The 27,866-nt window shown below is 28.2% G+C and overlaps 1 pseudogene; it reads right to left on the bottom strand.

The window, feature by feature from the left end:
- Positions 1–594: 594 nt before the first annotated feature.
- Positions 595–7,540, bottom strand: LOC112683881 (annotated as a pseudogene).
- Between the last annotated feature and the right edge of the window lie 20,326 nt (positions 7,541–27,866).

Genomic DNA, 27,866 nt, shown 5'->3' with positions numbered 1-27,866 from the left:
CTCTATAATATTTTAGGTTCTACACCTGGGTGAGAGGTATTTGAATTTTATATCGATAAATAATACAGTATATTTTAGATTTTGAGTAAAATGAGGAATGTAATAGTTTGACTTTGATATTTGTTTTTTTTTTTTGTTGTCTACATACACGATTTCGATTAGAAAAATAACCTTGATCATTACAATCATATTAAATATCATGTAGAAAATGTTTTCAAATTAATATTTTGAAGTAAGTCATTTTACGAATTTTTTTTATGGTACCCTTAATAATTTCGATTAACTGACGAAAATACAATCAATTTTTTTTTTTAATCATAAATCAAAAAAATAATAATCGTTGAGACGGGAATTTTTACGGAATGCCTATATTACCGTTTATTACAAATGTTATAAATTATAATATTTATATCGCAAAAACCGTGATTAACTATTATGCTCAATAATATCTTTACTTTGCGAAACAGTTAATATAATGGAACAATTTTTCCAATCCATCCACCGATTTATGTATTCATATAATATAGTGGACGACTGTAATTAAATAAACGACTGTTATGTTGGGTCGGTTTATATAATTATCTACAGCGGACACTACTCGTAGAACTCCCAATGGTGTCCGAGGTCAACTCCAAAATCATCTCTTGAGTCAAACCTACAACGACGAAAACTAATTAAGTAATAACTATGGTAAATCATAAACAAACTTTGCGTAATAATTTACTAAAGGACACACAAAGTCATTAAAAATAGCAGTTTCTACGACACGAAGAGCAGGATTTATCCTTGTGGATTTGAAATCAAGCGTCCTTATCAGTGAGCAGTTTTATTATAATTATATAATATTATAATACGATAAAACGGGTATCAGCTTGTGCTGTTTGTGATTGTAATTTTAGGACAATAAACAATGCGTAAGCGTCGTGTAAACGTTTATAAGGTTGTATTATGTATTAAATTATATGTAATGTTAAGTAAAAAATGTTTGCCAACTTTTTTTATCTCGTATTAATATTGTAGGTGTTAAAAATTATACCCGTATATTATAATAATAACAAAATATATCACGTGATGTGGGTATGACTAAAATAAGCATAATGTGTTTTCAAGATAAAACAAAATGCAATTTTAAAAAATAATCAAGAGCTCGTCCGGAGTGGACTTTTTGTCATTAATTTTATTAACGTATAACTACATGTAATATTATACCTATTTAGTGTTGTCATACGAAGACGGTTTTGGGATTTGCGAATAAAGAAATGTGGCTCTATATAATATTATACAGAGCATCTAAAAAGTGCGAAACACTTGAATACGTGTTTTAAAATATTAAGATAATATAACATAAAATTGACATGTATAAATATATATATATATATATATATATATATATATATATATATATACGCATAATATGGTGATACGTACCTAACCATCGAATAACCGATTAATTACATGTGTGCGCATGAAAATGGTAATAGTATCATAATATGGTTTATTAATTAAGCATTGGATGCCGACACACATAATCAATCATTAAGTATTGTCACGTATGGTTGATTTTACGTGACTGAACGTTTTCGGACTTTTTTGATGCACGGTGTATACGAATGAAAACGTGCAGCACTATACCCAGGGGATCATCCGAGTTTCTTACGCGGACCTACGCAGGTAAGAAAAACAATTAATAAATTAATTTTCAAAACGTTATTACTTAACAAATGTCAACAAAGGTGCGCACCTGAAAACGTGTGTGTACTGTATTTATAATATATATATATATAAATGAATAAGGTTAAGGAAACGTAAAGTGACTAGCAAAACGAGATTATGATAAAAGTAAACCGTGCGCAGCCTCTAAGTAATGTAATAATAAATTACTCGTGTACATTTGATGGGAAACCAAAATGCTAGTTATTACACGTGTCGACGTGCACAATATTATGATGACGACGAAACAACATTATTATTTTTATACCGAATATTACGAATGTTACGAATATTACCGGCGAAATATTTCGATAAATTTCTCGTCCAGCCCATACGCGTACACGCGTATGGTAGACACGACCCTGTTGTATTATTCATCGGTCTTGTGCGGAACGCGCGGATTTTTATGAAAAATATTATATAAAATAAACACCTACAATACTACGATCGAAAAACGGTCAAGACTCGTGTTTTGTTTCAGTGTGCTAATACCATAAAGATCCGGTGGCCGTTTAGTACATAAGTACTCCATTTATAATATTCATAAGCCTTTTGGAAAATTTGATATTATCACTTTGTTTGTCTTTCTGAATTGACAGCTGAAGCTTTAAAGTTGTGAATAATGCAAATCATTATTTAGATTTTACGTTTCGCATTGTATCCATAATGTAATGTGTATATATACGCAAGGGGCTTAACCTTACCCCATATTATTTTTTTTTTTTACAATCAATATTTGTAAGGTATGTGAAAATGCTTTGAATCGTCGTATAATTTATATTTTTTTATTTATTTATATATATATTTTTTTTTGATTTATAATTTATATTTATATTTCAATATACGTAAATATATTTGTTGCACCAATAAGAAAAATCATTTATAATAGTTTAATGATGAGTGATATTGCGATAGCTCCTTGATTTTTCACTAAACCCCTCCCATTGAAATAAACAATTGAAAATCCTGAAAACGTCACAGTTCGCACCAGGGGCGGCTCCAGAGCTTTGGTTAGGGGAGGCCAAGTTATAATTTTACAAAATCTTATAACAAAAAGAAAACAACAATTTTTACAACTAAAATTCAAGTTATCTATTTTTAAAATTGGCAAAAATATCAATAATATGATCTATTTGATCTAAAATATCTTCTTTAAGATATACATTAATTAGACATAATGCGGATAGTCTATCTTCAGTCATCCTTGAACAAAGCCAGGTCTCCGAAGTGTAGAGAAACTTTTTTCTACCATCATACCTCTATGGCTCCTATCTACCTACTTATGCGTGTCATTTGATAGTCCATATTATAATATGCATTTTTTGTTAACAATATAAATTTTTTTATAAATACGGTAATTCTTGGGGAGGCGTGACCCTTAGTCCACCCCCTGGAGCCGCCTCTGGTATGTGCACTCGTAAGTGTGTGTTCTCAGAACGTTCTGCACGCCGGTCACGCGAAAACTAGTCAAAATATCATATGCGGCAAGTAGGTACGTTTCAGAGGTTTCGGGTTTTCTGTTGCAATACGGTCTCTAACGCTACACCCCGACTGAACTTTTGACCGTGATATTGTTAAAAAAAACCATTTACACGAGGCAGATAAGGTCACGGTGATGAGTGTGCTTACGGCGGCCGGCGTCGGTCAGCTGACGAATATCTCGGCTTTACGTCCTTCCGAACGTACTGCAGTTCCACCGTATGGTACTTATACATCATATGCTCGTGATGCTCAACCGGAAATGGTTGATATCTGAGAGAATTACAACCATCAACCGATATAATAATATTGTTTCCAGGCGAACACCACTGCACGGTTCCAGAAGCTATACAGATGACGGATCGTTTTTCCGACCACGACCTTTCCGTCCCCCTATGGGTCGTTTCCGTTTTATTTTTCGATTATTATTCAATTTTCAAGTGCGCACCATAATGCGATCGGCACTCGGTTTACTTTAGGTAGCACTCTTCTCTCGTCCACAGATAATCTTTTCCGATTTCAACCACCAACGCGCCACTTATAGTAGAAATATAAGCCCCGAAATCATAGTAAACCTTTATAGGAAAAAAAAAATTGAACATTAGTACTAATTCATAGTATCAATTGCATACTGACATGTGACCACTCGATAATAAAACAACGAACTTTGTTGAATGATTTCATCAGCTGCATTTTTATTGATTCAAAACGACATATTATAATTCGCCGAACGAATAATATTTATAGTTAAATTTTATGACTGAAAAATTATTCGGTCCATCGTTGGTAATTAGAGAAATTTCCTGTCACAGCGGAAACCGGTAAATATATTTTGGAAATTTAGAGAATATTGAAATAAGAAGGGATTGAAAAATAAATTTTCATCCACTCCCCAACGAAAACCGAAGCCTCGATTTTTTGGTTAAATGAACATTTATACAGAACTTGTGGATGTTGGCAAACTATGACTTGCAAAAATAATCACTGTTATAAAGTGAAACGGAACAATTGACGTTTAAAATATATAAAAATGAATAGCTTATTAGTAAATATTTTTCATGTCACAAAATTGTGGGTATTGTTTAGCTTTACATACTGATATTTGCTACCTCTTTATACTTTTATCAATAATATAAAAAAATAAAATGCAATACATTAAAAAATTAATACATTTTACGCTACTATTTTTATATTTTACATTTTATCTAATGTCCAACCTCGAAACACCGTTAAAAATGACACAGCACAATTGATGAATTTGAGTTTAATTAAACGAGTTTATAATAAGAGAGCGGGGGTTCAGTGATTTTACTATGCGTATATGCACCTACCTATGACAAATATTTATTTGCTTTTTTTTTTCTGTAAACTTCGCCGAACGAGTTTCTATATATAAATAAACATTCATTTGCAATGGATATATTATATAATCTGTATTATAGTTCATGGTATAGTTAATAATATAGGAAAAAAAATCCGGTTAAAACTAAGAAAATCAAAACAGTTCAATAGTACAAAAGGAAATTAGGAAATCCTCCGTAATACGCGCGTTTTTACCGAGTAAAAACGTGTATAATTTTAAAAAACTACGTGCTGTATTACACTAATGAACTCGTAGGTATACGTTTAATCTATAAAACAAACTTGTCTAGTTCTCTCTTTTATAGTTGTTACCCTTAATGCAAACGCGGATTCTCGTCGTGTACACATGAGTAGATCGTCGGTCTTATGCACCAATTACAAAATTATAAAACATACAATACTATATCGTTCAGCTCGATTTTTGAATAATCGCATTCGAACGGCAATACTCGGTCAAAGGTGTTGTGTGACTTCTTGCAGAAAGAACACTCGTTGGTTGAAATACAGGATACTTATTTGGCACAAAAAATCGTTATAGAAGTAAAGAAAATAAATAAACCAATTTGTCGGGTCTTGCGTTTTTATTGATACACACACGGGGCACGTACGATAGGCACATATAATCGTATCGTATAATATATATATTTATGTTAATATGCACCCATGCTCACTACATAAGCCGCTCTATCTGCAGTACAACGATTTGAAAATGTTATAATAGTTTTTATGGGTACGATGGCCGCAATTTAATTTGAAAACGTTTTATCCCAATAACGAAAAATCGGCTGTCGGTTTTATCGGTACGACCGTGTAGTCTATATTATTATTTTTTAAATATAAAGTTCACCATGGACGTATACCCATACGAGTACATACTAGTCGACAAACGGATGTATAAACGTTTTTATATTCGCGAACACGCACAGTGTACATAATACATTTAGTACATAATACACGGGATAGCAGTCTTGTTATTGCGGTTTGGGTAATGAGATACGAAACAAGGCGAATTACAATGTTATAAATGCATTATATATTATATAAAATGTATTACTACGTACCCATGTAAAGTACGATTGATAACGCGAAGTTTTTTCTTGCTTTCGTTCGCGGAGAAAACCGACGAGCGTGCACACGTAAAAATTTGTTTAAATTTCCGTTGGATCATTGGCTGCCGCGTAGTCGCAAGTAATTTTCCTTCTTGATCGCGTGCTCAGCAAATTATTATAATTCGCTGTATAAGTAATACAAGTACCCACGGTTATGTATGTTATTTAAAATATTGTACTCATGGTAAACGCACACACGCACACTTATATCGTACATAATATAATACAGTGGATTTTACTTATGAGTAAAAAAAAAACCCACAAGTTTTCAATTTCAAAAAAGTACATTTCATATATAACATGCATTTTCTACAATTAAAAAAAATAAATAAAAAAAAAATACTACTAAATAAAGTATATAAAATAATTCATATTAAATAATTATTGTTCATTGTTGCACACATTTAAACTTGACATCGTGTATATTTTTCCACCTACTACACACACTTACTATCTACATCTGCGACAATTATACAGCTCGTTACTCGCTTTCTATGTGTTGACTTAAATATAAAATAAACAGACAACCACGATTTGTTAATTCATCAATAATTAAAATCGTTCACTTAAGCTTCAACTGGATCTAGGCCAAAATAGCGAAACAATAACGGCGAATGTAATAATCGCGAATTAATAATAGCGAAAATAAAAACAGTGAATTTTAAAAAAGAGTGAAAGTAATTAATAGCGAAAATATGGTTTATAGAAAATATCTAACTTTTTAATTTATAATAGTAATAATATTTAGTTATTATTTTAAATAAAATAATTAGGCATTTAGTAACAAATTATACGCTATACCTTTTAGAAAATTCTTATTATTGTCATTAAGACTATAATTTTGAATTAATGAATACATTTTTTTAACACAGTCTTTGCACTTTTTTTTCCGCGGTTGTTCTCCAGCATTTTACTGCTCCCGTTTCAATTCTTCTAAATTTTGAACTTTCTTTATTCCATCAATAAATTTCTAAATAGTAGGATGGCTTCCTCCTAAAGATTTTGTATTATATAATTAAAGATAATAATTATTAATAAAATAATATGAACCAATAATAGATGCAGATCCCCTGTGCCATCCTTCTACAGCATTGTTTGTTGTTAGAAGACCATTTTTGACAGAATAGTGACAATTTCAAATATAAATTTGATGTCTTGGTTGGCGTCGAATTTTTCGTCTTCCTATTATTTTTCCTACCCAGTTTTCCTCAAAATAATCCAAGAATGGAATTAACAGGTCTTCATTTTCAACATAAAATTGTGTTTCTAAAATTTCTTCATAAGTGTTAGTAACGTTATCAGGAACATAGGCCAAAACAGCTAGCATACGAATATGAAGACCAAAGTTAGGATTATTAATATAATTTTCGACTAGACGAACATTTTGAATTAGTCACCACATACATTTAGAAAAATGAAAAAAAAAAAAACCTTGTTGTTCAGCATGTGGAAAAACGGTTTTGAATGCATTTATTGAGAAATATTCAAAATCTACGATCTTGTTTTATTACCGATGTAGGATTTAAAGATGGTCTTATTTCTAATAAATATTTAAGAAAACGTGTATATGTTAATTGAGATTTATCGGTTAATAATGCATAAATGGTAGGACTAACTGTTTGGTCACCCTGTTGAATAAATACATGAATAGTGAATAACTGATAAAAAAGTGAAGGTACCGTTTTAAAAGTTCCATCTACCAACCAATTAGTTGATCGATCCATCAATTTTAAATTATTTTCGGTCAAAAATAATAAAATTCGATCCTGTGATGCTCCACTGTCAAATAAAAATTGAAAATTGTTCTCCTTTTATCGTTTTAGTATACTCATCAGAATTTTTTTAAGTCACTGACTGTTTTCGGAATAGACGGTGCACATTGATTACGTATTCGAACTCTACGTATAGTGTGTTTCAAATGATGAACTGAAGGAATTGCACCGGCTACTCCAGGTACTATTTGTACACCACTGATTATATCATGTGGAGTAATTTGTGTGTGAACAACCATTTCTTTAATCTTATTCACAGCCATTTTGCATTGCATTTTACACGGATCGGAAACATGATTATGAGAGTTTTCCTTAGGTTGACTTTTAATTTTTCCGTTAATCGTAATTATTCTACCTTTATATGAACTTTCTACGCAACACCAATATATTGTGTTATTTTGTTTTCTATCTTCACGATGCAAGAATCCACTCTACAATAATAAATCTTTAATTTTATTACTTTTTACAAATTCCATTGAAAATATTAATAAATATGTTTTTTTTTTACACTGTATTTTTCTAACTAACAAAAATAATAAATAATACAATCTACACACTGACGCACTGAACTACAACTGTATTAACTTGTGTCAACTCAAATATGATTGACAATTTTATCTAAATTTCCAACATATATATATATATATATATATAATATCTAAGTTACATAGTAATTAAGATAGTACATTGACGACGACTTGATACGTCCGTGGGCATAAGTCAATTGCATCAGATAACGCTGGTAAAAATAGAAAGAAATTTATATGTTCCAATTTATGATGTCAGTAAGTTATCTTGATAAATAATGAATTGAAAATTTTGGAATATATGTAATTTAAATTTAAGTTTCGCTATTATGCATGATCGCTTATTTTAAAATTCATTGTTTTTATTTTCGCTATAATTAATTCGCGATTTTTATATTCGCCGTTATTGTTTCGCTATTTTGGCCGGATACCGCTTCAACTCCATAGAATCCTTATCGTTCCTTTTATGTTTTTCACCACATGTTTGGTTTCAGTTGAAAGTTTCACGCAAAATTATTTCTTCTTTGAGGAGTTGTCAACTTAAAAACATACGCATGATTAATTATCGTTTTAATGGTACGTAAAGATTCTAGTGAAAACGTTTTAACTTTGTCCAGAATCGTATTTTTTCACACACGGAGAGATTTATTGAAGAATTTATTTATTTTATGTTTTAATAAAATAAAAACGGCTCCCATAAATCGAACCGAGTGACCACATTAAGTGGAACCCGCTGTATAATAACACTACGCATAGAATATGATGCATACACCTGTTAATCGATAATTGAAAATAAGAATATTTACGGAAATATTCATCCCCCTTGTCTATCCCCGTTTTTTTCTAAACATTAAATTATTATTGATCATTTAAAAATAACTTAAATACAAAAATCTTCAAGGCATCTGACTTTAAAGACATTCGACTAGTGGTTATTTTAAGAAAAACATGTATTTTTTTTTATTTGCTGACCGATTACAACAATCGATTTTTTTTTTTTACTATTATATGATGATGATGGATGAATTTCTGACATAAAAAACGATGAGTACTACATATATAGCTATTTAGCCGTACCTCAGACTTTCCTGACCGTTTAATAGGTTTTCTAGACCTGTCCATTACGACACATCACGTCGATTAATGTTACATCGAATAAAGCATTCGGAAACAAACGCAGATTTACAGTATTTGATTTGTTGATTTTATTGATAAACACTAAATATTATATCGATTAAGAAAATGAAAAGAGACTTAAACCGACACTGCTGAATATTATTTCCTTTGTTGTAATAAGAAAACTATAATAATTGTATTTTTATACAGATTTATGGAATTCCATTAGTCTTCTGTGGAGTGAATGAATTATAGCATATACGGTGGTATTAGATTAAATTAGGTATTACTTAAATTATATTAATTAATAATAATAACGAATAACTCAAAAAACAATAACTACAAAAGTATGATATCTAATCATCGGATATTATATCCAGAGGTATTTGGAATAAATCATATATTATAGGATGTGTATTCTTTTCTTCACTGAGTGACACATATCCGATAAGTAATAACTGAAACTGTAATTAAACTATATATTTATCATCATTTTTATGCTACACAATATTATAATATTGGTTTTTTTTTTTAAATCTTATCATAATAAGATGTTCAAAAATGACAGGTTAATTTTATAAAAATATGATTTTCTATGTAATCCGCACGTGTACCTAACACTTGTTTATTTTTTCTTTTCCTTTTTTTTATATATTAGAAAAAAAAAATATACAATCTGTAAACAATAATACAATAAACAAAAATGGGTAACAACATTATTGTAACAAAACTATAGTTACTTTAAAAAATTTTCATAATAGTAAAATTTATTAATAAACATGCATATGAAAATGTCTCAAATTTATTCCGATGATAACGTAAATAGGAATATCTTGCGGTGTGTTGACATCACAGAATTAATAATCTTGTCATCGAATCAGCAACCATTATTTATTCACTTTAATATCATGTTCGAGGGGATAGAAATATTCAGTCATCGTATAATCTATCCTTTACTCTTGAATCACTTAAGTATCCATGTGCACATCGCCTTAAGACGTCTATAAAGGTATAGAGAACAACTTTTCGTAGCGACCTCGACATAGTTTTGCATATTACATACAAACACGAAAGTCGCACTATACGTCAACATAATCGTGACATACGTATGTCAACAAATTACATTTTATTATACTATAATATAATATAATGATGGAATACTAAGACGTACACATTTTTGTGAATAAGTCAATTTTAAAACAAGTAAATGTAAATACTCATTAATAATATTACGATTAAGTTATACGCACTACTTGTATAAAACTTTTTCAAAGTGTTGGTCAATTTAAGATAACTTTTGATTCTGATATCTGATATGGCATCGACGTATAACGTTACAATTTCTAAAAGTCTTACTGAATAATCAATAAAACAAAAATGGAATTGTTGTTGTTTGTACAGTCCCTAGTTGTGATCAATATATTTGTATATTTAGTCGCAGAAATAATTTGATAATTGATGGCATAAGTTCTTGCAACGATAACTCACTGAACGCATTTATACGAAAATGAATCCGTTAAGTAAACAGAGCTTAAGGTGATATCTAGTTATAGATTATAAGTTTATAGATTATATAATATACCTATAATGTATAAACCATATTATAGTATATTAACAATAATTTTTTGGTATTGAGTTAAACTATAATTATAATTAGACAACAGATAAAATAAAAATGTTTGACCCCCCCCCCATAAAAAATTCTTGGGTACGTTCCTGCCAAATATTAATCGTGTTCATGTGTGTTTGGGGACTACCGTCAAACATACATAATGTACAGCAATGGATTTTATTTTATTACCTATTTAAATGTTTCCTAACGTTTAAAAAACAATTGACCAATATCTCTATATATATACGAGTATATCATGATGAACATATAAATAAAAAATAAATAGCACCATCATTATTACATTTATATATCTACATGTTGTATACTGAGTATCTTTAAAAACATACTTTATTCGTGTAGTACTAAGTAGAACAAATTTTTTCGAAATTTGCTGAACAGCGATCACTGCAATTATTCAAAATGTTTGAAATTAAAATTATAAGACGGTATTCGATGTAATGTATATAATATAAATGATAATTTTTTGAACGACATTATCAGGAAGAAACAGTGATCAATATTAAAATATTGTTTTTGCACTTCGTATATGGGATTTAAATTCAAATAATTGAATAATTATACACACAAACAGTAATTTTATTGTACTGTGTTAAGAGGTACGAATATTGCATGAAACTTTATTTATCACGAGGTAATTTAATTATGTATAAATAGTAATGATTCTGGCCTTCATTATAAGGTTCTGATTCTCCAACGCTCTCGATAATTTCGTTACTCTCATAGTTGTTTTCAATATTTTGTTCTGCAGGTGATATTATAGAATCATAATTTTCCCTATCATCACCTTGTGTACCAATTAGTGACTCCATAGCTTCACTAAACTACAAATCAATCAAACTCATGTTTAAAATAAATAAAATGAACAGCAAAACAATAATAAAAAGAAATTAGTAATAATCAAAACGTAAAACGTAGATGAATCATTCCAATGCAGTTACTTGCGAGTAGAAGAAATGAAATGATTTCATTATGTGGATGCGATATACCTATAATTTAACTAATAAATACATCTATATATTTACATTCTTTAAGCAAAAGCTAACTTAACACTATGTAAAAAAACTATTGTATACCAATGTGTTTAATGTATTTAAAATATTTCATATTAAATTTTAGGTCTACACTGATGAGCCTTATCAACAGACAAACCATATTTTTTAGTGGCCATAAGTACTCACGTATTTCCTCGTTAGTTTCCATTCTGATTTAATCTATTCTGTAATATAACTTAGAGGAAAATACAACTACGAGCAAATTAGTAGTTCTTATCTTTAAAGTCATGTTAGAAAAACGCTTACAGGAGACCAATGATGGGTTAAGTTTGCTGTTAAAGCGTAGTTCACTTTGGTTATGGTTTCATTGTTCAAGTCTAGATTATTGTATAAAAATATCAAAGAAATACTGTTCAAAACTTTTTTAAAACCAATTGTTACGTATAGCTGTAATACATACTAGTCTTAACCTAACATAATGGTAATATTATGTTCATATTATCTTTATTATCTAGTCATAGTATTTACATATAACAAGTGGCTTATCTGACAGTTATATTTAAAAGTTTAACATGATACTTCGACGCATATTTCTAGATTTTTTAAAGGCAAGAATATCATAAATATCATATAATATATATATATCATATCATATATATATCATATCATATAATATCATATCATTTTTTAAAGGCAAGGATATCATAAAGGAATACCATACAATGAGATTTAATATACGAGAATCAAATAATAATTGATAATCGATTATTTTTGTCTAAAATGATATGCGACAAAATATTAATGTTCTGGACTTGGATGTAATGAAATAAATGTTATTGTGATTAAAATAAGAAATTATAATTGTAAATCAATATGCCAATTCGAACAATAAAAATAAAATTTAAACAATGTTTACTAATAATTAAAAATGAAGGAAATTAATTTGAATCAGAAAAGTTCATACCTGCGAGCTTTGAAAGACTTGCAAACCTTCAGGCTAACAAACTATGCTCAAAATATTTTTTTGAATACCTTTTTCAGGTGAAAATATATTATAGATACACTACTGCATCTTGGGTCAGAATAAATACTATATAAGTTACATACTTATAATACTAATATACTAATCGTAATATTAAAAATTATTACATTATATGAATCATATTTCACTTATATGTCTATATAAAAATATTCAAAATCTTCATACGCTTATATATAAGCCTAACCCTAACGTAAACTAAATTAAGTAGTAATCACAACATATATATATATATATATATATATATATATATTTATATAAAAATCTCGTGTCACAGTGTTTGTGATCATACTCCTCCAAAACGGATTAACCAATTTTAATGAAACTTTGTATATACATTTGGTAAGTCCACGAATAGGATTTTATCTATTTTTTATACTCCTAAGTGCTATTGTTTAATAAATCGTAGTTTAATTTAATAATTTTTGACCCGGTCGATAACTGTGCAATTGAAAATGAATTATTAAATGATACTATTAAAAAACTATTAAAAGACTATTAAAAACTAATTAAAAACTATTAATTTTATTTTTAGTATTAAATGACAGGTATTGTACAAATATTAAATAAGAGCCTGCAACAGGTGTCAAAACAAACAAGAATGTTAGTTCGAATGATTATTATGCATATCTGTTGATGATTAGATGCGATCAGGACAACGTTATACTACGATTTCGTGAGCTATGTCAACAATTCATGATCGACATGTATGTAAAGATAGAAAGCAAATGATTACGATACTTGCAATTCAATCAAAAAAAGCTGCGTGCGGAAGATTCTCAAAACAATTGTTAGATATCGGTGATGGGAAAGTTATTACAAATGAAACGGGATGCATACAATTACCGACCCATTTCTGCACAATCATTAATTCGCAAGATGCTCTCATTAACCAGATATTTCTCAATGTACACAGACAATACACAAATCATGAGTGGCTGGCAGAAAGAGCAATTTTTACAGCAAAAACTGTAGACGTCTACGAATTGAATCTCAGAATACAACATTTGTTACCAGGAGACTTAGTGTCATACAAATCTATTGATCTATTGATACAGTTTGCAATGCTACTGAAGCTGTAAATTATCCAACAGAGTTTTTAAACTCATTGGATTTACCAGGCATGCTACCGCATAATTTACAACTGAAGGTTGGATCTCCGATTATTTTGCTTCGTAATTTGAACCCATCACGGTTTTGCAACAACACGCGATTAGTCATTAAAAAATTAATGAAAAATATTATTGAAGCCATCATTTTAAATAACAAATTCCTATGTGAAAATAAATTATTACCGCGAATCTCTATTATACCCACAGATGTGCTAATACTATTTAAACGCCTTCAATTTTTAATTAGATTGGTATTTGCAATGACTATCAATAAGTCTCAAGGCCCAACGATATCTGCCTGTGGCTTAGATTTGAGCACATCATGTTTTTCACACAGACAATTATACGTGGCGTGCTCTGGAACCATCCAGTTTGTTTGTGTTGGTGAAAGATGGGATAACGAAAAATATTGAAAACTCTGTTGCATTAAGGGATTGATATTGTTTTTTACTAATATTGTCATCATTAGCGATATATATAATTTTAAAGAATCAATTTTAATAAATTATTAAAACAATAAATATTTGACGATTTTTCATTTTTATATTTTGTCACCATTCACAGCACTCCATACTTTTCTACTTATATTGAATTAGTTATTTTTTTCTAGCAAAATATTCTCTAGAAATAATTTATATGACAAAATTACGTTTTTCGGGTCAGCTAGTTATGTATATATTTTTTAAATATTACCTTTGAGGCACAAATATCAAATTATGCATACCAAGACTTATTTTGAAACCGTCAACAATAATATCTGCTTCCATTGCAATCGATGGAAACTTCCAATCCCTAAAACACAAGCGTTTTTATGATTCCTTGTTATTTTTATAACTTCGTAGACATATACTACAATATTTATTTCTTACACCAATAAACAATGTTTTTCGTGTTATAGCTCCAACAATACAGGCCTAAAAATTAAATTAACTGTTATATTTTTACAAACTATAAAATATTATAAACTAAAACTAATCATTTATAATACTAATTCATATAATTCATGGTATTTTTATATAAACGGCAAAACTGCAATTAATTTGATTAGATTCTACGACACAATGTGAGATTTATCTACAGTTTATCAGAGATATCTAAAAATTATTTGAATTTTACCGGGTTATTATGATATATAATATATATATTATATCTCTCAGAAAAATACAGTAACAAAGAAAATATTGTGAACTTTTGTGTTGTTTATTTTTTACAGTTCAATAGTTTAAAAGATTATTCATAACATTATTTGTCAATTTGTCATTCATATTTTCGTCGACCATCGTGCTGTATATACCAGGTGATCACTGAATAACGTAAGTTCTAAATACCTATTTATTCAAGTAAAATAAATAATAATTAATACGAACCAATTATAGGAATTAGGAATTATGAAGAAATAATGAAACAATATGTCATCAGTTTTTATACAATATTAATATTATTTACAATTTTTAAAATAATATTTTTATTTTTATAATTTTTCTAAATCAATACTACAAAATATAAAATAAACAATTTATAACTTAGTTAAGTTACTACATAATACAAAAAAAGTTTAAAAAACCATTTATAACTAAGTTTGTAATAATATATTTTATTTTAGATCGTTGATCAGAATTTGACTAGTATTTAGACTAGATATTAGATATTCTAAAAAAGTATTAATACAGTTGAGTCCTCAAAATTAGATACTAGCTTAGGACTTTTATTATAAATTTACTTTAGTTTAAAAACTGGTAATTATAAATACTATTAATATACTTGTAAGAAGGTAAATTTTAAAATAAATGTAAGTAATCAGTATTAATTAATAACCTTTCAACTTATCTATCATACTATATACCAGAGTATCAGATATAAAATTACCTGTCAATTCTAATTATAATAATTAGAAAAAATAGTAAGTTTAATGTTTTTTTTTACATCAGAAAAAAACATCAATTATTCTAAAAAAATTGTTTGTGAGGTTCATATAATGTTGAACACCCCCGAGAAATTACCCAAAATACGCTACTGATGCAGAATAATACAATTATTAATTCATACTTTATATGTATTTTTTATAACATATAATATTTAGAAAAAATTTAACCCCCTTCCTTCACACAAACATTTGAAAATACGCCACTGAACTGTATTATAGGTTTAAGGTATCTATGTATAAAAAAATAAAATAAAGAAGTATTAAGTATTATCATATAATATTATTACTAGGGCAGCGTTTCCCAAAGTGTGTTCCGCGGAACCTTAGGGTTCCGTGGGACAATGCTAAGGGTTCCGCCAGATATATGTGATTATTCAAAATCATATTTTATATTATATTTGGAAAACATATTATTTCATATTATTTGAAGAAATTGTATTTTAATCTAATTTTAATAAAGAGCAATTATTAACAATATTAACAGTATCATTAAAAACATTTTTTAGAGTATTGGTTTTCCTATATTATTTTGTTTTTTAAAAAAAATTAGAGTTGAATTGGATTTTAAGACATTAGGGTTCCGCGAAACACAAACTTTTTTTTAGGGGTTCTGTGATTATAAAAGTTTGGGAACCGCTAAACTAGGGCACGGATGTTGTTGCATTTGTAACTTTTCTTTTACTGCTCCAATTTATTGCTAAGTAAGTTTTAAATGCGTTTCGTATGGGTATGAATGAAAATCTAAAAATTTAAAATTAAATTTTTTGCTATTTTCGACATTTTTTCAATTTTATTGATTTTAATCTTTTATAAAAACAATTTTAACTATTTTCTAAATTTTTCCACATAATTTCACTTTTTAATATTTTTTAAACGGGTTTATAAAAATTTCATAAAATCAAATTGTCAAATTATTTTGAAGCCTGAAGTACATAATGTATTGATGTATATTGTTTATATACTCGTATTTTATTGTCTATTGATATTATTGTATGTATAGTCAAAACGATGTATAAGAGAAAAAACGATGACGTTTATTATTTTTAAAATCATATAGGTTTCATTGTGCTGCGATTATCGAATTCATCGAATTACAATGCTTACAAATAAAATTATATAATAAACACAAAAAATACTGAAAAGTTCAGTAAAATTATTAAAAGAAAATACCGTTTTTTAAACCATAAGTAAAATAAATAATTTACTGACTGAAGAAAGAAAACTGTTAGATGATTTACCCAAAGATTTGACGATAAGCGATTTAGTTTATTAATTTATTTCTTTAGTTTATTATTTAGTTTATTAAGTTTATTAAGTACACTCCGCTCACCTCAACCAACGGAGAACGATATTTTTTGAAGTATAAAAACTCAATAGCTACAAACCGAAGAACATTGAATTTTTAAAATTTTAAAAATGACTTACAGTTCAACGCTACAACATTTTTAAGTATATATTTTTTTATACTTCATATAAACATGTTTATAAATTTTAACTATATACAAATTACAATAAGTTAATGACACATAAAATTAACGTAATTTTATGAATTATAACGAAACGTTATTTATTTTTTTAGTGCAATTTTAGATTTTTAAAATGCAATATTTGGTGTATTTTAGTGCAACACTACAATCAATCTTACTACTTTTTTACTACTACGATATCCGTACCCTAATTATTACCAACCACTTGAAACACAGTTATATTGATTTGGGGAAAAACAATAAAAAAAAAATCATAATTATAAAAATAAAAAAATAAAAGACAAGAAAACGGAGATAACAATTTCGTTATTATTCAAATGATCACGCATATAAATTATATTATTTTTTTTACAAGATAAATACAATCTGTACCCTTGGGTACAATAAGAATATATGCTAATATAATATAATTATGGAAATGTGAAGGAAGAAGTCACCCAGTGGTGGAATTACTAGTTGATTTGTTTTATTTAAAGTTTAAGATTTAGTTCGGTAGATCTCTGCACCATTTTACTTTTAGTCGTCTTGGAGGATTACCAGGAATTAAGAGTATAGATAAGTTAGCTATTATTAATCAATTAATTAAGCTATAGCTACATAACTAAATCCGAATCCCCCGAATACATTTATTAAACAATTTGTTATTTATATAATATGAATGCTGAATATACAACAGTTTGAATGCGGCTGGGCGTATTTTCCCTACATTGGACATGCGTATATGATTGGATGACGAGGAATTTGATGGTATATTAGTAAGGAACTTTTTATCGTTATGCAGATTTTTATTTACAATTGGGTATTGCATGGCTTATCGTTAATACGCTTGATAAAGCTTCGAAGATAAGTAGGGCCAACAAACCGCATTTTGTTTAATGTGATATCTATATACTTGATTGTAGGTTTCCAGAGAATGTTTTCATTGTAGAACACTAGTAGTTGTGAGGTAAGTTTACGACGGAGTGAAAATAATATACTCGAGCGCTACAAAGGATTTATTATGATTTTTCACATTTTACACCAAAGCAATATTTCATCCAGATGGCCTTGAAGTGCGTCTATATTGTGATTAGTTACCTTGAAGTCACAGTAAACAGTTGTGTCGTCAAAAAAATTGCTAGTTAATACAGGTAGACTGTGGAATTTCCAAAATAAACAAATTAAATAATTTTGAAGATTTAAGGGTCATTCAAAGCTCTTAGGTGTGAATTTTTATAATTCAAATTAATTTTCTTTCTTCATTTTAATTGTTTAAATTTTATTTTCAATCAATTTCTTAGTATGGAATTATTGATTTACAGTTATAATTCTTATTTTAATCACACATTATACATTTTAACTGAACCTTTGCTTGTATTGGTTGGAAGTTTGATATATCATCATTCATTTTAACAGCAAAAAATCGGTTAGTTATAAATAATTTATTAAACAATATTAAGTTTATATAATATGCCCTTGTGCCTCATTTTACCGATTGTTCCGGAAATTTCAATAAAACTGTATCCGAATAACAACGATTTTCAAAATATTATTAGGTGTTTTTTCGTGCGAATTAGTTGCACTGTTGAATTATATGACTTAAAACCAAATTAAAATTATAATATGACTTCTACTAAATGCAAGAATTTTGTTAGTCTAAATTTTCTCAAAAAGTTTTGAAAATGATGAAAACATACTAATTGGCCAGTAGATATCTGAATTAACTGCTTAAGTTACTAAATAACAATAATTTCCCAAATGAATGAGTTGAAAACATGCCAGTCTGCAATTGAGTTTTAATTATAATATTTTTTATTTTTTTAATCGTAATTTTATGAATGATTAATTATATTTTTGTGTATAAATCATTCAAAGCTTAATGTGAATAAATAACGAACCCAACAAGGCAATATTATTAAAAAGTTAATAACCTTATATTATTGGCATATTATATTATTTTAATTTTTACTCTGAAACTTTTTTAATGTTACAAAAAAATGTTTTCATAATTTTCAATCAAATATTATGTACTTGACATAAACCATTCAAATTATGTCTTAAAGCACTTATTTTGTTTATTTTGTAATAAAAAATAACGTGTTTCAATGACGTAGTAAATATAAAAAAAATGTACATGTAACCTTTTTCTTTTATTGTTTAGAAGTTGATTTTCGTTAAAACTATGTTAATAAGTATTTTTAAGTTGTATTGTTTTTATTAATTTTTTATGAAACAGTAAGTTTGCCAAATAGGGCTTTAAGCTAAAATGTAATATTTTATTTATCATAGAAGGAAAATCGTTTGCATATATAATATTAAAATATAATTCAGTACACAATTAGTACTATAATTGGGAATGTTTTATAGAAGGTGCTATACGCAAATGACTTTTTCGTAGAAACAATGTGAACAGTGAAACTATCCTATACTGTCGTGTGCAAGTTTCATAACTTAAAGAATTCGAACTAAATTTTAAAATTTTGTATTATATATTGTACACAGTTTGATGATAAGTGTAATAACTTAATTAATTTATAGTTTCTATTATTTGTTACGTCATCAGTGCGAATAGAAAAATGTTTCGGAATATTTTTAAAAACATATGTCCAGTTGACAAGATCGAGTAATGATTTTTGAGCGTGGAATATCGTAGTCTTCACTTAAAGAAAAGAAAGGTGTAATTGAAATGTTGTTACTTTAAGAAGTTTCCACACCAATGGTCTTAAGATGGTTTTGTGATAGGGGAGCACTATAAACCTCCTAATAAAAGTCAACATTTTCGAAAAAGGAGGCACAACGGCTTGGTGTAAAGAACACTTAACCTTTTTTGTTACTGGTTTTCATGAACAAAATTGATGACCATGATGATAAATTACGTTTAGAAGAATTACACGACATGATCAGATTTACAATGATTTAATTAAAGTCATTAGTGAAATAAACGATATCGGACGAGTGCAATAAACGTCAATTCATATTGAACGATCGCGACCAACTGAGACGTTATTTTGATAAGTAAAATAATTAATGTTGAACGAATCTTTCACATTTGAAATTTCAACGTCGTTATCTCTTTTTCTTTAAGTTATCTTTATAGACTGTAATAACAATAGATGTTTTCTTTTCCTGAACTGTAAATTATATCATACTCGGAAAAAATAATTATTTCTTTAAACTATTATCTATTACCACGTGTGTGCAATTTTTTAAAGTTTAAATAAAATTATATAACTGTCACGAGCTGTATAAAATGTAAAATAAACAATTGTATTCATCTATATAGTATGTTGGTATACATTAAATTAATAAATTTAAAAATTACTGGACCAATATTTACGTGATTTTTTGTAAAATGTATCGCGTTGTGAGGAATTATTTATAACCATTGAAATCCATAGATAACCACTGTACCACTATATCACTATTCCATTATCACCCCTATAAAACCTCTAAAACCCAATTTTAAGTACTTTTGGTACTTTGATAATTAAGGTGAAAAAAACTGGTATAATTATTATTAAATACAGTTATAATTAACAGTGAAAAATTTCGTCAAATTGTGTTTTTAGCCAAAAAAACATTAGCTGATTCGATAGTGTTAAAAATAATGGAAACGGGGATCACGGTAATAAACAGTAAATTTATTTTCTATACATTTTGATACAATTAAGCAATTCTTCCATATTTTTCTACAGTGAATAATAGATTCTAGATTACATTCGGATCATCAATTTTTATTTTTAGTTTTTTAAAATCTAACAATTATAATAGTTAAAATAATTAGAAAGCAAAAACTAAATAACGACCGAGCTACACAACAGCGTATACGGCACGGATGGATACGACTTATATAATTAATGTGAACTATGGTTGTTTCGTATTATTAAGATATTTAGTAACCATTGTGGAAATGAGTTTGGTAGCAGATAAAAAAAAATAATAATAACAAAACTCTACAAATTATGTTAAATGTTCACCATATAAAACATAGAAATAAATGTGCAATATTTTCTCAAATTGCTGTCATCTTAACGAATACCTTTTATTTTTCAACTTTAGAGTTAATGCGACGTGTTAATAGGAAACAGGCTTCCAGATAGCACTTATCCCGAATCTGCATAATCATTACGCGATCTGACACGAATAAATATCATACATCGATAAATATTATAGTAGCGTAATGTTATACACGAGCAATGTCTATTAGGAATGTTTTTTCCGGCATTATGCGAGTTGTTCGCCCACTCATTTATCCGGCGGATTGCGACTTGTATTACAGGTGTTGATCCGATGAGAGTACTGCTGCAGTCTGCAATCGTGAGAAGATGACGTATTTTAGCATTTCCTTCGGGTCATAAATGCTGAACCACTACGTTACACGTAGTACGATTACGTATGGTTATTGTTTTCACTCGCCGTATTTTAATTATTACGATTTTCGTTTACAATATTCAAGATATCGTATAATATGACATAAAAACATAAATAGAAGGTCACATCGATAGTGTGTGACTGTGTCTTTCGGTGCCACCGCGACGAATAAATCCGATTTGTATAACTGATCATCTTCGACGGCTGGTAATGCGTGTGCGTATCGTATTGGCATAATCGCATCGGATTATCTATTGGGTGAACACGTGACCACAACAGTAGTGGATGATTTTCCCGGGGGATGTTCGTGGTATTTAGAACCGACTGAGAAAGATCGGTACGAGTACAGTTATACGGGCACATATTATGCTGTGTCTACATAATTTTCTTTGTTTTTTTATACACGTCTATAATGTATTTACAAATTGACAATATAGTGTCTTACGTTGAAGGAAACACCCTGTATATGCAATGTCGTACGTTTAATCTTATAGTAAGGGGAGGGATTGAATTACATACATAGATTTTATATCAATATCAAATGTTTATTTTTATACCTCTTCGGACGAAAATGTATTTTGTTGTGATTCCATCCTAATTGACAAATAATACATTTTATGCACACATTAAAATATTCATAATCTGCATATTTTTCAATCTAACAATTTCAAAACTAGATATTTTTTTTAGTCCTAAGAAGGGATTAACCCATTTGTATGCTATTGTGTACATTTATAATAATACATTCCACGCATAATATACATATAATGTACACTAGTGCAGTGCAAAATTGTACGGGACTTAATTAAATCACTTGTGAGGCCTTATTACGCGCTTTTGATAACACGTTTGCTAGTTTTCAAACTGAAATCAAGAGTATATTTCTACAATTTCTTATAAACTGGACTCTGTTCTTTACATCTACACGCAATACTATTTCTAATAAACACATTGAAGTTAAAATAAACATGTGTTACAACTCGAGGCAGTTCAAATCCTAATTGTGCAGGTCGATTGTATCTTATTTAATCAAGGAAAATAAACACATTCCCCCTAAACTCACTCAACCGATATCGCCACCAATGCGAATACAATTATTTTAGAACAAAGGCATGTTTCATTTATTAAGGAAAACGGCTCTTTTACCCTTTTTTCTATAAGATTTTATAATTACTTCTGAGCGGATTCCCGGTATATAACAAACTCTATCACCAGCTAGCTCTGCACAGACATGATTTTAACATCCAGCAGAATTCCATTTCAGTCTACAATCTGAATATACACGGTTGATATGATCACAGGTTGTACGAGCCAAGAATGAATATCGTCAACATCGAGAATATAACAAAATATATTTATCGAAGTATCTACGTCAAAATATCTCTGATAAAAAAAGAAAAAAAGAACAATTTTAGTACGAAATAAAATAAAAACAAATTAAATCATAATATTGTTAAAAATAAAAATGTTGTAATGGTTTATACCTGCTTCGTTCTTTGTTGATGTAATGCACAAGCTGCATTTATTGTATTGGGATACTATAACAGGCCACCGTATTGACTTACATGGCTCGCCATGAAGGCGCCGTTTAATGTGATTTTAAAAGTCCAGTAAACTTGTTCGACGCATCACACGGTGAACATTTTTGTGTATAGTTTGGACAAAAATGCCAAAATTCTATTACATCAACATGTATGATGAGATTATTTCATCTGTATTGTTTGGTCAAATAGCGGACATCTCCGGTGGGACGGTAACACAGTACAGGCTCATTTAAATTTTACGTCAACAATTCTCAACAATTTTAAACGATGGCAGAATGTCGAAATTTGTTACGTTCAATCATTGCTGGGGAACAAGAACTAGTTAGAATCCTTTACACGATTTTCATTGCTGTTTATAACGAGTGTTTGATTATTGTTTCGTTGATTGATGGGATTTTAAGTGAATTTCGATCAAGAAAATAACAGCTAATCTTCTATACGGACCTTGCAGAGACAGAAATCGTGCGTTGATGTATATGTTATGGTTAATGTTAATATTTAGATAATGTCGACATTATACGGCTATTGTCAACATTAGCCACCTATTATGGCTAATGTGTAATTTTACGTTTATAAGCAGGAATTATTAACATTATCCGGATAATGTTAACCAAAACCAGTCAATATTGGATAACGTTAAATGTTGTATATTAAATAGACTATAGAGTTTTTATTAGCATTCTATACAATAATAAGGCATCGGACTTTCAGTGTATAATATTTTATCTTGACTTGTAACCGAGTTAGTCAGTTATCTTACCGATAAAGTGAACAATATATCGATATCAGGGACGGCGCAAGGGGGTGGGCAATAGGGGCAGTTGCCCAGGGCCCCGCGCCTCAATTTATAATTAAGGCCCCATGGTTCTGATTTAACTGATAATATTTTATTAATATAAATTATAAGACCCGACATTTATTTTGCCTAGGACCTCACAAACTCTAGCACCGTTACTGATCGATATATCAATGTATAAATGCAAATCATCTAATATTTTGTGCGATTCAAAATGTCACGAAAGCATGCCATGTAATAATAAAGGTTAAAACATTAGCATTTTAATTCTATAAGTATTTAATATAATATTTTAATAAATAATTTATAACATAAAATGAAATTCATTATTGTATCATTAGTAGGTTAGATTATTAAAAATAAAAAATAAATTCATATTAATAATATTATGTATTTTATAGTAATTACTAATTTATTGTATGTTAAATATATTTAATAATATTTTTAATGATTTACAATGATTTTATCTCGTGTACATTAATTTTTATGGTTGTTACGACATTATCCAGTTATATATAATTCTTTGCTAATATCATATTATCCGGTTAATGTTAACATTAGGTAACATTCAATAATATTCATGGCAGATAATGATAACAGTTGGCTAATATTGACTTTAGCTGGATAACGTCGACATTATCCAAATGTTAACATTACCCGTAACATATAATATTTTCTACTTAATACATAAACCTCGTTCTAGCTAATCAGCTAATTCGAATAGATAAAAATATATGAGTATGTTTGTGTGTGTGGGAGGGGGAGGGTGAATTATATTATTATAGGATCCTGACGGACAAGGCCGGCTTCAATTTTTTCAGCGTTCAGTGAAAGAATTATATTGCCAATCCTCCATCTTCAAAGACTTAAATATATAACTAAACCAGGCAACATTTTGAAAGCTGGAGGGGCCTCATTATATATATTATAACCTAAGCCTTATTCATAATCAAAAATATTCAAAATAATTTTTCAAAAGTGCATATTTGCCATATATTTGTAAATCATTCATAGAACAAACATAATAATACTTGTAATAATATAGTGACAGTTTATAAAACTGTAATTGTTTGTTGTAACAACCTACGTTTTCTTCAATCTTTGATACCGTAATTCGAGAATAGAAGTTATATATTTCTACGTATAAATATTTCAACTCACTTATATAATTACACAACGACTGGCGAATTTTATATTCAGTCAATTTGTATATTCATTATATGATAAATTAGATTTTAATAATAAATATAAAAGAATCCGGTTATTTATTCACATTAATTTCACTATTACAGGTTAAATGTTTAGTACATCGATTACTTTTCATAAATCATTGAAATTTATCATTTTTCATAATTATAATGTTTAAAAATAATGAACAAAAATACGACAGGACTATCTAGAACAGTGGTTCTCAACCTTTTTTTCCCCCCGTAGCCTTAAGCTTAATATTTTGTTAAACTCTACCCATTATTATAACTTTAGAGTAACATCGATCACTTCACTATAAGTTCGACACTGGTTATTTCGATTAATTCACTCTAATTCAAAAATTGCTGTATAATAATCTCTTTTCTTTTTCATAAAAATGCCGTGCTCTCCCATTTAAAAATTTTAGTCCTACAAAAAAAAATATAAAAATTAGCAATAACATAAGTTTTCAATTAGTACAAGCAACATATTTTTTTTCGTTCGGTAAATATTATAAAGTAAATCTTCGCAGTCATTTGTTCAGATATTTTCTGTTCCAACCTGAGGCACCAGTTAAATTATTCTTTAATACATTTACCCTTTAAGAACCTTTCGATTATATAATTATATATTATATTTTATAGTAAATAAAACAATTTCATTTAATTCCAATTTGTAAAGAAAAGCATTATATTTTGTCAAAATTTACTAGAAAAAATTATTTTGCCCATCTCCCGATACCACACCATTGAACGTGGTAAACTGTGATTTATCGCATGACAATTAACTTATAAATAGAGAAAAACGAGTTTTCTAATGCACAAATGGCGAGTTATACTATATAATATATGTTTATATTTCATAAGTAAATTGCATGTGCGTGAGCGAATTCGCTTCGCAATTACTTTTTGGATTATTAACGGCAACCAGATCAAAGTTGTATATATTAAAATAACATCTTAACAACCACAATTCATGAATAAATATTATATGCCTATAACATATGTATAATATATATGTAGGGTGCAAAAGCACAACAACGATTTCTAGATGTTGTTTGACTATTTGTTCGACCTTAAATACACCTCAAATTAAAATTCAATGTCTACTACGTCAAGATTTTAGGTAAAAAATATATTTATCGAAACAACAAGTGAAAAAATAACAAAAATATTTGTATTTTTGTTATTTTTTCGTGTAACTGAATTGAAATACATTATATTAATAATAGCTGGTGATATTACAAAATAATATAATATGATGCACTCTTTTGTAGTGGAATTTGACTCCTTGAAGTATAGATGTGAAAATTTAAAAAAAAAATGTAAAAAAATATTGATTTTGAAACTTTTGAAAATAGTCCATAAATATGTATTAGAGTCGCCATTTTTTAATTTTTGGGCTAATCTACGCCAGTAAAAAATTATTTAAATAAAACTTTCATTGCTGACTTTTCATGATCCCATAAAAGATTTTGCTAGCGTTTTTACTCATAATAATAATAATATAATAATATAATAACAATCTAAAAATTACCATTAATTAATATCTTTTATCCATTGCCTCATCAATGATGTTGGACGTATGAGTTCCTTCTTTGATAACGGAAAAAACAAAGTAGTATACAATTATTTAATATTTTAACAAAAATAAATTATACCATTAAATTATCTATGTATACCTACAGCTGTAGTTAGAATAGAATCATCTATATCAGATTTTCCTTGTTTTTCTTGCTTCATATTAAATCTAATTTTTCTATTAAATAATTGTAGAAAGAAAAATTATCTTTTATTAATTAAGTAATAATACAATTTTATTCGTCGTAATAAAAATGTTAATTCATTTGATATTTTACATTTAATTTATATGTAGTACTCGTTGACTCAAGTTGAACCCTTGTTCCTTCTGATGTATTTCAGTATTGAACAATTTCCACGAATCGTATTTTCGACAGCTCTAATTGTTTTTCTTTATCTTTTCTGATTCAAGTAGAAGGATTCTCAATAGTTCTAAATTCTCAACAATTCAAAAGAATTCTGCGCTGAAAATTACTATAAAACTTCGTTATATAGTAAATAGCTCGCAACTTATTTAGACTATAATATCGATTTATAGTCTAGTTTCGCTATAAATTAAACTTTAAACTATCAACTTGAAAATTATGAGATACTTTGATTTTATTATGATAGTTTCAGCTATTAGTTTGATTTTGAGGTTGTACATAATTTTGTGTGTTTTTATCAAACCTTCCAAAAAGAAAAAATGTATATAATAAATTGTTTATAATATTAGTCTTTTACAAATGCACAGTGATATTTAATTAAAATAATGTCACATGCTATTACAAATTTAAACAATTATACAAATTGTACAATATACAATGTTGTGTAAGTTGTACTGATCTGTAATTCTTTAGGTTTAAGTACATTTAAATAATATGAGAAAATAGTCTAATATAGGATTTAATAATAAATTATAATTAATAAAATAATAAAAAATTAAAAATTATTAAATTGTTACTCGTAAATTAATATATAAATAAATGAAACCTTGGCCTGGATTATTATTACTACATTTGTAAAGTTCGATGAGTATCGAATTAAAAATTCATCATCAGGTATATACAGTAAATAAAATTGCGATTAAATAAACCTGATGATACATTTTTAATTCGAAATAGAGTGTACTTTTTAAATATAATAATACTCCAGGCTAAGATTTTA

The sequence above is a fragment of the Sipha flava genome, unplaced genomic scaffold (assembly GCF_003268045.1).
Source record: "Sipha flava isolate LNK unplaced genomic scaffold, YSA_version1 237_pilon_pilon, whole genome shotgun sequence".
NCBI classification, from domain to species: Eukaryota; Metazoa; Arthropoda; class Insecta; order Hemiptera; family Aphididae; genus Sipha; species Sipha flava.
Note: the sequence above shows the minus strand (reverse complement) of the source record. Positions and strands in the feature narration are given on the sequence as shown.